Source organism: Camelus dromedarius, chromosome 6, assembly GCF_036321535.1.
Source record: "Camelus dromedarius isolate mCamDro1 chromosome 6, mCamDro1.pat, whole genome shotgun sequence".
Lineage (NCBI taxonomy): Eukaryota > Metazoa > Chordata > Mammalia > Artiodactyla > Camelidae > Camelus > Camelus dromedarius.
In genome coordinates, this window is record NC_087441.1 from 33204529 (window position 1) to 33219435 (window position 14907).

A 14907-nucleotide genomic window follows, 5' to 3' on the forward strand; every position below is an offset into this window, starting at 1 on the left:
CATCTGTAACCTTTTGCAGTTTCTGCAACGAGGCAAGTGCTTCCACAGATCTCTACATTTACACGTACTTTAATTTCTGTTGGGAGAGTCTTTCGTCCTCGTGTCCATCAAACTAATGTCTCATAATTCTTCAAGATTCAAGTTTTAAAAATTGCTCCCTCTTTGAAGACTCCCCTAACACTTCATATCATGAAATCTACTAATATAAAATAAGATTTCTCAAGTGTTGTATGAGATATAATTCTGGTTGGTACCCAAATTGCAATTTTCTCTGTTAGCAGTTATGTATTTAACAAATGTTAAAAAATACTGTTTTTCCATTTAACATGATAGAAAACTGGTTGGAAATATATTGATTTTCCCTTAATAAATGTCAGATTAAATAAAAATATTTTAAAAGTAGCTGCTCTTTTGGATATGGAAAAGTCTTATGTAAATGATACTTTGAGAAAATATGGACCTAAATTAGCTTAATTCTACCAATTCAAAATTGCAGTGTATAATATAAACGCCAGAGGGCTCCAAAGCTTATGTCTTGAAAACATAAGCTTGTAAAAGATGACCTTATTTCAGTGGCAACAAATGCAATGATGACAATAGCTATCATTTCTTGATTATCTATTTTGTTTTAAGCATTTTGCTAGGCAATTTACATATATAAATTCATTTACTCCTCACAATATCCCTTGAAAAGAGCTATTATTATCTCTATTTTATAGATGAGATTATTTCTGATAATAAAAATGCATTGTTTCGATTTGATCTTTTGAATTTGACATTGTTCCATACACTGTGCTTAGGCTTTGATATAGATCATCTGAGTTATAATTTACAAGAATTATAACTAAGATGTGAGTTCGGTTATATTGCATTCTTTGCATTCCTTGTTTATAGACAAAGAGACTGAGGCTTAGAGAGATTAATTTGCCCCAAATTACATGGTAAGGCAGTTATTAGTTGAGACAATTCTGTCTGAAACTAAAGCTTCCAATTTCACTGTCAACCAGCTTCTCAAGGACCTCACCATACATCTTTAAGTTCATCTCTTCTTCTCTTCATGTGCATTAAATACATCACATTTAGCATATTCATTACATCTGGCCTATAGCAGTGTAATATTATGCTAAAGTGTTAAAAGCAGTCATCACACAAGCAATAACAATGTCAATACAAGTGTTGGAAGTTTGTTACAATATTCTTTTGCTTATTTTTCAGAGAAAAATAAAGAAGCAAGAGAAGAAGCCACTTAAGTTCACCATTGTACACTGGATGCGTTTCATGATATAATAAAGTGACATGTAACAAGGTAGGAATAAATTCAAACCGAAAGTCGTTGTTGGCTATATGACTCTGCGTCATTTTGGAAGTAAGAGGACTGAATGCCTTTTTATCAGGACCAAGAGAGTACTCTATTAAAGAAAAGAGATAGAGATCCAAAGAGAGATTCCATTGTAATCACTATAATTATTATGGTTTTAATAATCATGTCTTCGTTCAGCTACTATATGCGGCTGACTGCATTTCACCAGAAGCTAAAGTGTTCCCCACAAGAAGCTTCCATTTTAAGTTTATATTGAAGTGGAATTATCACGAAAGAAATTTAAAATGTGGTAGTAGTCCTACATTAGAATATTTACTAAAAAATCGCTCGGTAAAAACGTGAATAGAATAGCCCTGGTTCCTGACAGCAAAGATAATCACAGAATTGAAGTAGTGGCTTTTGTCAAGTTTTTCCCCTTTTCGTATGTTCTGGCTCTTTGGACAGATACTTTTCTGTGACAAGCCTTGCTGCCTTTGGCCACCACATTGTCCTCTAAATTGATTGAAGCTTGTGGATCGTAAGTTTTAAGTAAAATCTTTCTAAGTGCCAGAAGTAATAAGCCATATGATGAGTTTAATACTTTGAATTTAGACCCCAAATGGCTATGTTTGAATGATAAAAGCACACTTGGTTTTAAATGAGAAACTTTGAAAGGATTAGAGGGCTACTGGTACCATGTGGCTCCGTCCTTGAATGTCTGATAAATTTCATGAGTGCATTGTTCAGGCCGTAACAGGTTGTCATGTGACTGTTACCTCAGCAGGGCCCTTTCTCTCCTCCTCCATTTAATCTGTGGGTTGGTAGGTGGTGGCATTAACATTTTACTCATGTTTTCAAGTTTATTCCTTCAAGGAAAGTCTCCTGTGATAGTTTCTATTTTCAAACCAACATGGTACTATTTAAAAATTTTAATTTATTTTTATTATTTTAGTAAAGTACAATTTTCAAATAAGTTATATGTCCTTATTATGTGTGTCTATGTGTCCACACGCACGTGCAAACATATACACACACATAGTAGTCGGGCACCAGCAAACCAGCTCTCTGCCCCACTCTCATCAAATAAACAAAAGTGCTCTGGTGTGTAGAGATCGCCAGTTTTTGTAGTGTAAACACTCTCATCTTGGCTGATTTGAAACTACTGACTTGATACTGAACAGGGGATCTGAAAGAGATGAACATAACTGACTCTCAAAATCTGATGGAAGCCAGCGTCAGGACGTGCACAAGCACGTGTACTTGTGTGTGTGTGTGTGTTTTGTGTGTGTGTGTGTGTGTGTGTGTGTGTATCGGAGGCTGATGTGATTTTTCTTGCCTAAAATGCCTAACAAATTGTCTTATTTCTCTTTTTGGCTGGTTTGTTTATCCCTACACCGTTACATTGCTGCCTCTTATGCTCTCACGTCTCCTTAGCCCATCCTTTGACTTCAGCCACACGGAAGCCATCAGTTGCTGGCAGGAGTAACCTGGCGGCAACTGCCTCAGATTTCCATCTTGGGAGTTCTCTACTTTTACTTCATTGGATGCCCTGAAGAGACTGTTGAGTCCTTGAGATTCGTGTACGTGGAAGCATAAGGGAGTTACTGTTCCATGGAGCAACCCTCAACTAGTGGGGATTAAAGCAGATGGATGAATATCAGAGCAGGTTGAATAAACTTCTGCCTTTGGGGTGGGCATCCCTGAGGCACATCTTACCTGGCTCTTCAGAGGGACCTGTAGATTGATGGAGGCTTGGTACTCACAGAGGCACCTGTGCCTGGATAAGGCATCCTTAAATAAGCCTGCCCTCCTTTCCTGTTTCATTCTCCCAGCTGCTCACTTCTCTTTTAAAAAAAAAATTTCTATATATATTTTTATTGAGTATAGTCAGTTTACAATGCTGTGTCAATTTCTGGTGTACAGCATGCATGAACATGCATATATTCTTTTCCATATTTTTCACTGTAAGTTACTATAAGATATTGAATATAGTTCCTTGTGCTATACAGTATGAACTTGCTGTTTATCTATTTTATATATAGTAGTTAGTGTGGGCAAATTCACTTCTCTTTCTTGAATTCATATCCCCAGAATAAACTATGACCTTCAAGCAAGATGGAATCTTGGGCTCTGCTTTTTTGGAGGGCATGGCCTGAGACCCTAGGCCTAGTACTAAGGCTAATATGATAGTGAGGTGAGGAAATGTAATCACCACCGGCAACACTGAATAGGTTATTGCTAAATTGTTGTCTAATACTTAATTTGCTTTCTCTTCAGTTTAACTGCAAATTAAGACCACTTGGCTTAGTCTGTAACTTCTAATAAAGAAAAAGATAGCTATGTGATAAAATCCAAATGGCCCCATATAAAGAAGAAAATACTTGCAATACAATGGTTTATAAAATCCGTTGCCTTGGGCTTCTTCTATTTAAGGTTTATATACCAGCCAATTGTCAAAGACAAAGAAATACACACTTCCTCAATAAGTGATCTATTCCTCCTGCCCACATTCACAAAGTGTGAGTTCTTATAGTTACATATGGAAACTAACAGTTTTAAGAACACACAGAATTCTTACGTAATGTTTAAAATGCCAGTGGAAACAACTGTCATAGTTTTATAATAGGAAAGCGTGGTGATTGTGCCGGTTTTCACATTGTAAGTAAAAAAAATTAATCGTTAACTTAGAAGGTAATTTTAACCCATACACATTTTGGGTTATAGATTGGGATATACTATTTTGGGCTTAGTTTGAACCCTTTACAAATGGTAAAACACTATTTTTGATTCATGCATTTTTGTGATTTTCTTCTCTTTCAGATACCACAAATCAAAACTTTATTCTAAGGCGTGCTAATTCAAGTAAACTAAAACAAAAAACACTAATCATGCAACATATCCAATAGATAAGACAAATATAAAATTTAAGTCTTCTTTAAAACGTTAATGGAAAGTACCCAAATTCATAGCCAGATGAATGATACTATATTTAACCTAACTCATTTATTTAGAATAAAATAGTTTTAATTTTTCCCAATTTTAAAACATAGAAACTGAATACAAAATAAGGACATGTATATAATGAGAATTTAGAAAATACAAAAAAGAATACACAAGAAAACAAAAATCACTCTAATCTTATTTGGGTGTAAGAACATTTATTTTTCTTCTTTCTTTCCATGTACATGTAATTTTAAACTTCTAAAACAACTTTATTGAAGTACAATTGACATTAAATTTTATATTCAAATTTAAAGGGTACTATTGAATGAGTTTCCACACATGCATAAATCATCACCACAATCAAGTTAATGTCCTCCAATCTCTGTCTTCTCTCTGTCTGGGGGTCCAAGTGCACATACATTAGAACTTTTGATATTGTCCCACAGATTCTTCAGATTCTATTCATTTTCCTCGAATCATTTTTCTTTCTGTTCTTCAGATAGAATAATTTTTATTGATCTATTTTCAAGTTTATCAACTTTTTACTCTGCTATCTCCATTATGAACTTTTGAATTCATCCAGTGAATTTTTCCAGATATTGCATCTTTCAATTCTAAAATTTTAGTTTGGTTCTTTAAAAAATAGTTTTTATTTCTCTGCTGAGATTTCCTCTCTTCATTTATTTCTCCTTCTCCACTTTTTCCCCTCCAGTCTCCGCTCCCGCCCTGTCTTATTTCTGTGGTTCTGAAGGCAGATAAAGAGGGCAGAGGGTTCTATGGGAATTTGAGCAGCTGTGTCCTCTACAACCATGCCTTTGGGGCAAAACATTAGAGCAGAACAATGGAAACCCTTACCACCTTGAGGGTTGCTTCTTCTTGTTTTGATTCCCCACCACAATCTGCTTGATCTTATTTATTCTGACCTTTTCAGGTAGCTGTTTTTTATTTTTGTTGTACTCAACAGGGAGGGGCCAGCACCAGCTATAAGGGATTTAAACCATCCTAGCAGAAACATTTATTTTTGCTTTATAAAGCAAATTTTAGATGAAACAAAAGCAAAGAGCTAGACTTTTATAATAAAAAATGGCTGCCTGTAGCTTTAAGCACATTTGTTCAGTTCCAAAGAATGTTTTGATGTAAAGACTTGGGGTCTTTTCTGGCTTATTTAATAGCAATAGCATCAAGTTAAAATAGTTGAAGTAAGTTTCAGATGGTCATTAGGTCACACTTGAGACTTCCTGGTTCTGCTCCTGGACCCGTGACTAATGAATTATATTACTGCAATTTTCCAGTCCTTTGTTAACTCATTTGTATAGAAAATAAGCAACAAGAATAGTGTTTTTAAGGGCTCTCAGCAAGGATATGAGAGATGTTTGATGCTGTTTCCTAATGACCTGCTAATTGTTTAGCAGCAATGTGTGAAGTGTCCATAATAACCTCTTATTGCCTCGAGTGGCCTTAAAAATCTGATTCATTTTTTAATCATTAGTGTTAGTCTAATACTGGGCAACGTTTGAATACAAAGTCATGGACAATAAGAACAATTGGATCAATCCTTTTTTTTTTTAACCCCTGCTTTTCTTTTAACAAAGCACCATCAGCATTTAACCGTATTGTAGATATTTGATGGTCGTTCTGAAGCAACTCTGAGAATAACGGAATGATTCTGAGTGCCCCTGGTGGTTCCAGGAAATGTTGCAGTGACGTGTGTGCTGTTGAGCTCACAGATTTCCTCCTCAGAGGACCAAATGGTTCTAGCAATGAGCTAGCCACATGACTCCAAAGGTTCTTTGAGCAGCCTTTATTCATGTCGCTGGGGACTCGGGCTTATGGCCTCCTGGAGTTAATTTCAGCAGCCAGGTTTTCCTGCAGGGCCAGCTGCTTTTTATGGTCAGAGGAGATAAACAGTGGCTCAATGGGAGAGCTATTTCTGGATGTTGAAAGGGCCTCTGTGCTGCTGGCTGAGGGGGGAAATCATCCAACCTCCCTCATGGAATGCCTGGATGATTTCTCGGGCTGTCCTCATCCTGGCACTTCCTGTACCCAATTTAAATAGCAGATAGGCTAAGAGAAACAGGCCTTAAAACGTCCTGAAGTATGCAATCATGTCTAACTTGGCAAACCAAAATTCTACTTCTTTAAGCCAATATGTGTGATTCAATGTTGAATTAATGACCAGGGTCATAAGCATGTTAATTTGGGGTCACTGTTACAACCCAGTGATTGTTAAGAATATTCCTTGGGTCAAGAGTGATTTGCTTGAGGGAAGGGAAAAAGGTGTTTCCATTCATTGAATACTACTTTGCGCCTCCTGTATGAACAGTATCCATGGTATATTTATTTACATTGTGAAGTTGTTCAAGCAAAATTGAACTTTGTAAAATTGTGAAAGAGGCTTTTTAATTGCTGTTCGATCTTATTATGTATTACTGTTTGTGTGATATGTGATCGTGTATTAGAGATCTAAGTACGCCCGTATTCAAGGAAGGGAACTTGGTTAGAGATTGAACAGCTGCTCCAAGGCCACAACACCCATGAGCAGGCAATGGAGGCCAGGACTTTGGACTCAAGACATGCTCTTTCACTACCCGAGACCACCTTATTCATGTGTTCCTTGGTTGGAGGAACTTAGTCAGCTGGGAGTTTGCACCTCTCTGCAAACTTCCAGTTGCAAAATAAGCGAGTCACAGGTGTGAAATGTACAGTATGGGCTATATACTCAGTAAATATGTAAGATCTTTGTCAACATATGGTAACTGGATTTAACAGTTGTGATCACTTTGAAGTATATAGAAATACTGAATTACTATGCTGTGAAATGGGAACTAACATAGTAGTTGTAGGTCAATTATACTTCAAAAGCAAACAAACGAACTCACAGAAAAAGAGATCAGATTTGTGGTTACCAGAGACAGGGAGTCAGGGGAAGGGGACTGGATGAAGGTGGTCAAAAGGTACAAGCTTCCAGTTATAAGATAAATAAGTACTAGGGATGTAATGTACAATATGATAAATATAATTAATACTGCTGCATCTCATATATGAAAGCTTAGGAAAATAAATCTTAAGAGTTCTCATCACAAAGAAAATTTTTTTTCTACTTTTAAACATTTTGTATCTATATGATGGATGTTCACTAAACTTATTGTGGTCATCATTTCATGATATATGTGAGTCAGATCACGATGTTAAACTTCTACAGCACCTTAAACTTACACAGTACCATATGTCAGTTATATCTCAATCAAACTGGAAGAAAAGTGATTAATGGAAATAGCTTCTGTAGAAATTGAAAAGAAAAAAGAAACTGTACTGATGCTACAAATCATACCTAAGTTGCCATTTGCACGTGGATCAGGGCTAGAAAGGATTAAAGTTCAGTAACAGTAGATTTATTAGAGCAAGTAAATCGAGAGTGATCTTTAAAATTTTTTATTACTGTTATGTTTACACACTGATATTTTATTTTATTATTATTATTTTTTTTTTTTGAAGTTTAGTTGATCTACAATGTTAGTTTCAGGTGTACAGCAAAGCAATTCAGTTATACATATATGTACAAATATATATATTTTCAGATTCTTTTCCATTATAGCTTATTATAAAAAATTGAATATAGTTCCTTGTGCTATACAGTAGGTCCTTGTTGTTCATCTACTTTACATATAGTAGTACACACTGATATTGTACAATAAATATAAATTTAAAAGCAAGATTATATATACATAAAAATTGGAATAGAAAATACACTAGGGGCTGGAACTATGGGTGATTTATATTTTTTCTCCTATGTTTCTGTAGTCTGAAATTTGCTATAATCAGCATACATTATTTTCTTAATAAAAATATACTATGAAAATAAATGATTTTTCAAAATAAAAAAATGCAAGTCAAGAGCAAAATTCCTAGTTGAAAGTAGCATTAAGAAAAAAATTCTTTTACAATGAATTTTATTTCTGAAAAAAACAACCTTATGTCTATAAATAATATAATTTTCTGGTAATTTTCACTGTTAATAATTGATCATACAAAAGTGCATCCTGTAAAGGGAAGCAGAAAAATTTGATCCCAGATCTAGAAAATAAATGATTTCTTTATGAAAGGGGGTTTGCCTGTATTGCTGTCTAACAACAGTTTAGGTTCATTTCAATTAGTTAGGATCATCTTCACAAGTAGGAGGGTGCTTTTAATTTCCATGCAACACACTTAGAAACAGGCCCTGAAAGGTTAGGTGGCTTTTTAATGTGAGATGTTGCTGCTTTTGTATGTAACAAGCAGTCACACATTTTGTAGAAGGAAATGCCTGTGTCCAACAGGTGGTAGTCTTAGGAAAGAATTCCCCTGCATCCTAGAGGTGGGCTATTCCGGGGAACAGAGGATGTGGAGTGGATTTTCCAGCAGAAGCCTGGGGTGCTCCCCAGATTGTGCTGTGGCCTGTCCTATGTTCTGTCTTAGGGGTGGCTGGAAACTCTCCCAGTCTTCCAGAGAGTTCCATATAGGGAAGAAGGGAAAGTGTTCTTTCACTCCTTCAGAAAGTATTTGTTCAGCCTTTGATTGCTATGTATCAATGTTCTAGTGACTGAGGCACCACATACCAGATGTTTTAATTCCATAACAACCCTTCCAGGTAAGTGTATTCTGATTTTACCGATGAAGAATTTGAGGTACAAAGAAGTTATGTAACTAGTCCCAGTTCCCTGAGCTAAAAAGCAACCCTAAATTTGTGACCTTGCCTGCCTGAGTCCAATGTCTGTCTATGCTCTTTCTATTAAGCCTGGCATAAATATATATATATATTATATATATTTATGATATAATATAGATATAATCTATATCTATCTATCTAATCTATAACTAGATACATATCTCCTATAAATATAAAATATTTGGAACATAGTTATATTAAAAATTGTTGGTTGATCTACAGTCAAAATTTAACTGAATGCCCTGTATTCAGTCTGGTAACCCTAGCAGAGTGTTCTCACTCCAGAAAGGAGGCAACAGGATGTCCTCTTGTTGCTCCCATTTTTTTTTTTTTCATATTGGATTAGGGCTCACGCATCTGATCTCATTTTACTTTAAAGACCCCATCTCCCAATATAGTCACATTCTGAGTTTCTGCTATTTAGAAATTCAACATATAAGTTTGCAGGGGACACAATACAGCCCATAGCAAGGTCATACTGGGTGAGAGTGGGACCTAAATCCAATGATTGCAGTGAAGAATCTACAAGAGACAGCACACCAAACACTGCTGGTAACCATCAGAAGCCGGGAGAGAGGCATGAAACACATTCTCCCTCAGAAACTCCAGAAGGAGCCAACCTTGTTGATACTTTGATTTTGAACTTCTGGCCTCCGGGACTTTGGGAAAACACAATTCTGTGATTATAAGCCACTGAGCTTGGAGTACTTCATCATGGCAGCCCTAGGGAATGAACACAAGGGCCTTGCTCAGTAGTGATTTGCAGAGTGCTTGTCCACAGAGGCTCGGGTGATATGCCTTGTGAGGTACGGGCAGGACGGCATCCTGCTGGGTAAGATGCTGGGCCTGAGGACGATGGAGCTGAGGGGGTTCGGTAAAGCAAGAGTAGGTAGAGAGCTGGTCTGTGCAAAAGCAATGGGGCTTGCCATCCACTGCCTGTCCAGGCTGGAGAAATACTAGAACTGAATAGTTTGAACTAACTTTAAAAATAGGTTGCCCAGATCCAAATTTAATCACCAAAAGAGAACTTAAAGATTGCCATTGCACTCCTTAATTTAGACTGAAGCCTGGAAAGGTATGTGGCTAACCAGATATCACAGAGCAAATGAAACAAAGAATTCAAGAATGGAATCCATTTGTCCTAAACATCTGGCTAACACTGTCTCCTCTAGACTAGTGTTGAGGCCTGGCCTTCTCCTAAATGCAAATACATTATATTTCTTAGAACACAGGAGGGGTTCAATACATCTTTATTAAAAAATAATTAACTGAATACAAATATTGCAAAGATTTTTTCAACAAATGAATAAATCAAAGAGAAAATAATTGGCTTTAGACTGTGTGCTTGCAGATACACTGTCTCAATGGGAGCCTCAACTCTTTATGTGTTTTTATTCCTTATTTTCCAAGTTTCCTTTGTAAAAACTGCAGACATTACAAGACATTTGGGTAACTTGCCTCCAATTCCCTGGGTAATATGAGGAGACTGAGAAGCGGTGCAGTGCTGTGGCTCAGGGGTCTCAGCCTGGATTCAGGTCTTAGCTCTGTCCTGGGCAGGCCGTGTGACAGGGCAAGTTGTTCAGACTCAGTCAACATTAGTAAGTATGTTAACAGTGGTAATTTTAACGTTTTGCTGGGGGTTGGGTCAGTACCTGTTGATGTACTGGAGAGAAAATTGCTTTTGGGATTGAAATCAGATGGGGTTTGCAACTATCCTGACTTCCCCTCAACCCCACCAGGATCTAGGCTCTTCCAGGTAACTCCTGGCTCCTCTTTCCTGGTCTAGCTTCTTAAATTTCCCATTCTTTCCTCTTTCCTTTCCCTTCTCCCTTTCATCCTGTTCTCCTTCTGTTCCTTTTCTTTTAAGTAACTTTTTAAATGAGATGTAGGAAATTAATCGGCCAGGTTGATGAGAAAGGATCTGGCAAATGGAAGATGCAACCAGGACACTTTCAGGCAAACGTCTTCTAGCCTCCCCAAGAATCAGCTTAATTTAATTTTAAAATTTACCTTCTCAATTAAAAAACAAACGAAACAACTTTCTTCCTTTAAACACTCAGGTAAAGGAGATAGCCTTAGGATGTGTTGCTGGAGCCCAGATGTCGTTCCGCTTGTGCACACGGAGACCCGCTTCTCCTGGGACCCTCGTCCAGATGAGGGAGCAACAGTGGAGACGAGCCGGGGGAGGGAGCGGCGAGCCCGACACCGGAGGAAGGTGGTCTCCGCCCTCTCGCACCCAACCCGACTGCCTGCGCTCGGGCAGCCGCTGGTCTCGTGCGGGGGTTGCTGGGGACCAAGGTGCCCCTGAGCACTGGCTCCGCCTCCCCAGAGGAAGGCTTTTGCCCCCCTGGATCCCAGGGCTGTACCGGTCCTCGGGGCGCCTCCCCCTGGACCGGGTGTGCCTGGCCCGGCCTGCTGGGCGCGCTGGGAGAGGATGCGCAGTGCGGGTCTCCGCGTGGAGACGCCTGCCCGGAGCCGCCGTCTCTGCTTTGGACAAAGGCAATCCCGATTAGTTTTTGTCAGGGACTGGGGAAAAGGATGTTGAAATTGTGAAAGAATATCTCCCCCTTCCTTCCTCCCTCCTTCCTCTTCCTGCCCTCTCTTTTCTTTTTTCTTTTCTTTCTTTCTCTCTCCCTTTCTCCCTCCTTCTCCTCCTTCCTTCCTTTCTTTCTTTCCTTTTTTCTTCTTAAAGGATGTCAGAATTTTCACAGGGGAACGCACTACCTACTGGCGGGCAGCAGCCCCGAGTATGAATGAAACCTTTGCCCCGTGACTTCAAACAGATCTCTGAATTTTTATTTTTCATTTCTTTTGTAAAGTTGGTAAAACGGGGATAATATACCACCACAGGGTGGCTGTAAGGACTGTATAAGAATACATGTGAACATACTATGTGAACACATATCCTATATGAACACATAGCAGGTGCATGTCAAGCATTATCCATTAAAATAATTTGCCTTTCTGCAAAAGACGGTGTCTATGAATGATACTAAGCTAGCATTTTCCACTACTTGTGACGGATATCAAAGAATCATTTGTGTTGGCCGACACGTTCATAATGAAATGGTCACTAACTCAGGTAACTTTCCAGATTTACATACATGTGATTTTGGCACTGCCAAATTTTACTGTTTAATTTCTTTAACTCCCAAGTCTATTGGGGGAAAAAAAAACCCCAAGAGTCTTCTCTTAAAAACTTTTATTAGGCATTGCTAGATGATGCAGCACATGTCTTGCACACATCATGCAAGTAAACAGCACTCCACAGGAATCCATACAACAGTTCATACAGTGACAACCAAAGTAGTTGATTCTCATCATAGTTTTCATCCAAGCAGAAAGAATGTTGTTATACCCCACCATGAGATCTAATCTCAGGATTAAGATTACTCTTCCATTCTAAAACAATCAACCAAAAACAATTAAACAAAGAAGCCCAACCACAACAAAAAGCCATAGAGACCTTACCGAAAGTTCAAAATTGAACTCGAAAACATCACAAGGTATCCATCTTTTGAAAGATTTGTCCTTAAAATTTGTGTGATCTGACACTTGGGTTGCTTTTACCGCCAGCAGCAGGTGAGATTGTATTTATGAAGAAGGAGCAGTACATGGATACATATCCATTGAAAATTCTTGAGGTAATAGATTTTTTAATTTCACTGCTTAAAAAAAAAAAGATCTGTAAATTTCCACGTCCTGTCCAGCAGGACTTATCTGTTGGCAGGAAGATTTGTTTCCTCTTTTTTCTTTGTCAAATATTTACACATATTTGCATATACAACCTGTGTCTTTGTCTTTTCTAAGCACATGATTTATTTTAATTATTCATTATACATTCATCAGGAAAAGTTGAGTTATATTCTATGCTACATAAAGAATACAACAAAATCAGCTTTTTGTATAAAACTAACACAAAAGACAAAGACCAAGAAGAGCAAGGTAATATATTGTACAAAATGTCTCAATGTCGATAAAGCCCACTGTGAATGAATAACTTTGTGTAAATAGCAAACACCATCATTCTTCAGCATCCGTGTGAAGTAGATTACAGATAAAATATTGCCACAGACAAAGGTAGGAAATGGGTCAAACTCTTGAAGTACCATATGATTACTTTTATTTCTAATACTTTTTGTAAAGTAATTTTGTCCTAATTGGAGCTATAAAGATTGATAGCCATTCTAACTCCCATTTTAAACTTTAATAATCAGCATTCTTTTTGGTGGTTTAAAAACACATTTCAATTATAATGGCTTCAATATTCTTTTAAAAAATACTTAGCTTAAAAATGAGCAATGAATTTAAGAAAAATATATCGGCTAACCTGCTGTTCTAGAGCTAATACAGTGAATGAAAGTAGCGAATGCAGTCTCTCTATATATATTCCTAAAGATACACTGTCTCATCAGCACTTTAAACAGAGGGATCAAGGAACACTCACAAAAAAATTATGGCTCTTTAGATAAGAAATAAAGTCAAGTGAAAAAAATAAGGCACTAATAATGTATATAAATGTTTTATACTCTCATCACACAAAGCACCATATGGAAGGTTAAAGGGACTATGTATTAGTGCTATTTTAAAATGGAAATAAACCTAGTTTCCCCTGACTTCTATTCACTAATTTCTTCTTTCCTTTTCAGTAATTAATGTAAAAACACTAAAATAGCAGGGGAAATTACGTATTATGCTAAAAGCATAATTCATGGAACCGGCAGCATTAAATAATCATTTGGAAATAAAATGTTGATTACTCTAAAAATGTAAGAAATTAAAGTCTTAAATACTCCTGATTTTTTTTAACATTTTCATCGCCACAGACTTTGTTTTTTCCTTTCCAATTTTCTTTTATGGATTTCTACATAAGGTATTAGTAATATTTTCTAATTTTAAAATTTTATTTCTACATGCTTCTTTCTTAAAATACATTCAAAATGGTTTCCTCCACATAGTTTTATGAATACCAAAGTTAATAGTATGACTAATGAAATGTAGAAAAAGTTAAAAAATAAAATTACATAAATATTTTCCAATATCATTGAAAAAGTAAAGAAAATCTCTTTTCAACCTGGCTTGTATATAAATATGGAAAATATTATGACATACTATTTAGAAAATGGCTACATATTTTACAGAAAATGAAAAACATGTAATGTAATGAAACTATGGACAAGATCTCGTACAAAGTACTAGTTAAAGTCATTCATCTTAAAATTAAGAAATTCTTCTCATTTGCAATTATTTGTCAGAATGTAATTAAAATGGGATATATTCTTGTAATTCAAACAGGAGATGACAATACTCTTTAGAACTGCAGTTTCTAAACATACAGTAATGAGATTAAACACCCAAACATTTTTCTTTTTAGCATTTTAAATTCTTTGTGGAAAAAGAGACTATGAATAATAGGCCCACAGTTTCTCAATATATATATACATATAAATATATTTGTTTCACGAATATATCTGATAATCAATTTGTTTAAAATAGAAACAAGACAACTAACTGTTGTGGCTTTTTAATAAATAATGTGTTAACATTTTTATGCTACTGTGTTCGTGTTCCTTCTACACAGTTATTCTGTGACCTCTCAGAATTTACTATTTATTAAGTTAAAAATTTCTTTCATAAGCAACAAGACTGTCAATTAATTTTCATATTAAAAATCTGTAAAAGATTGTCTTTGTCAAGGTAAATAGTTATATATGTGTATCAGTTAGTGTTCTAGGTTTCATATGAAATGTTTGGTTTACTTTTTTCACCATCATCTGTAGAATTTTAATTATGATGAAAATGATCAAATAACAAAATTAATCTGTTGCTGTACAGAACTTAAAAACATGGCCTTAGAAATAGGGTTTGGAATCAGCTGATATAAATTCATAATTTATCTAGAATTTTATTTATAAAGGAACATAAAGCATGCTAATTTTATATAAACTGAAAAAAATCA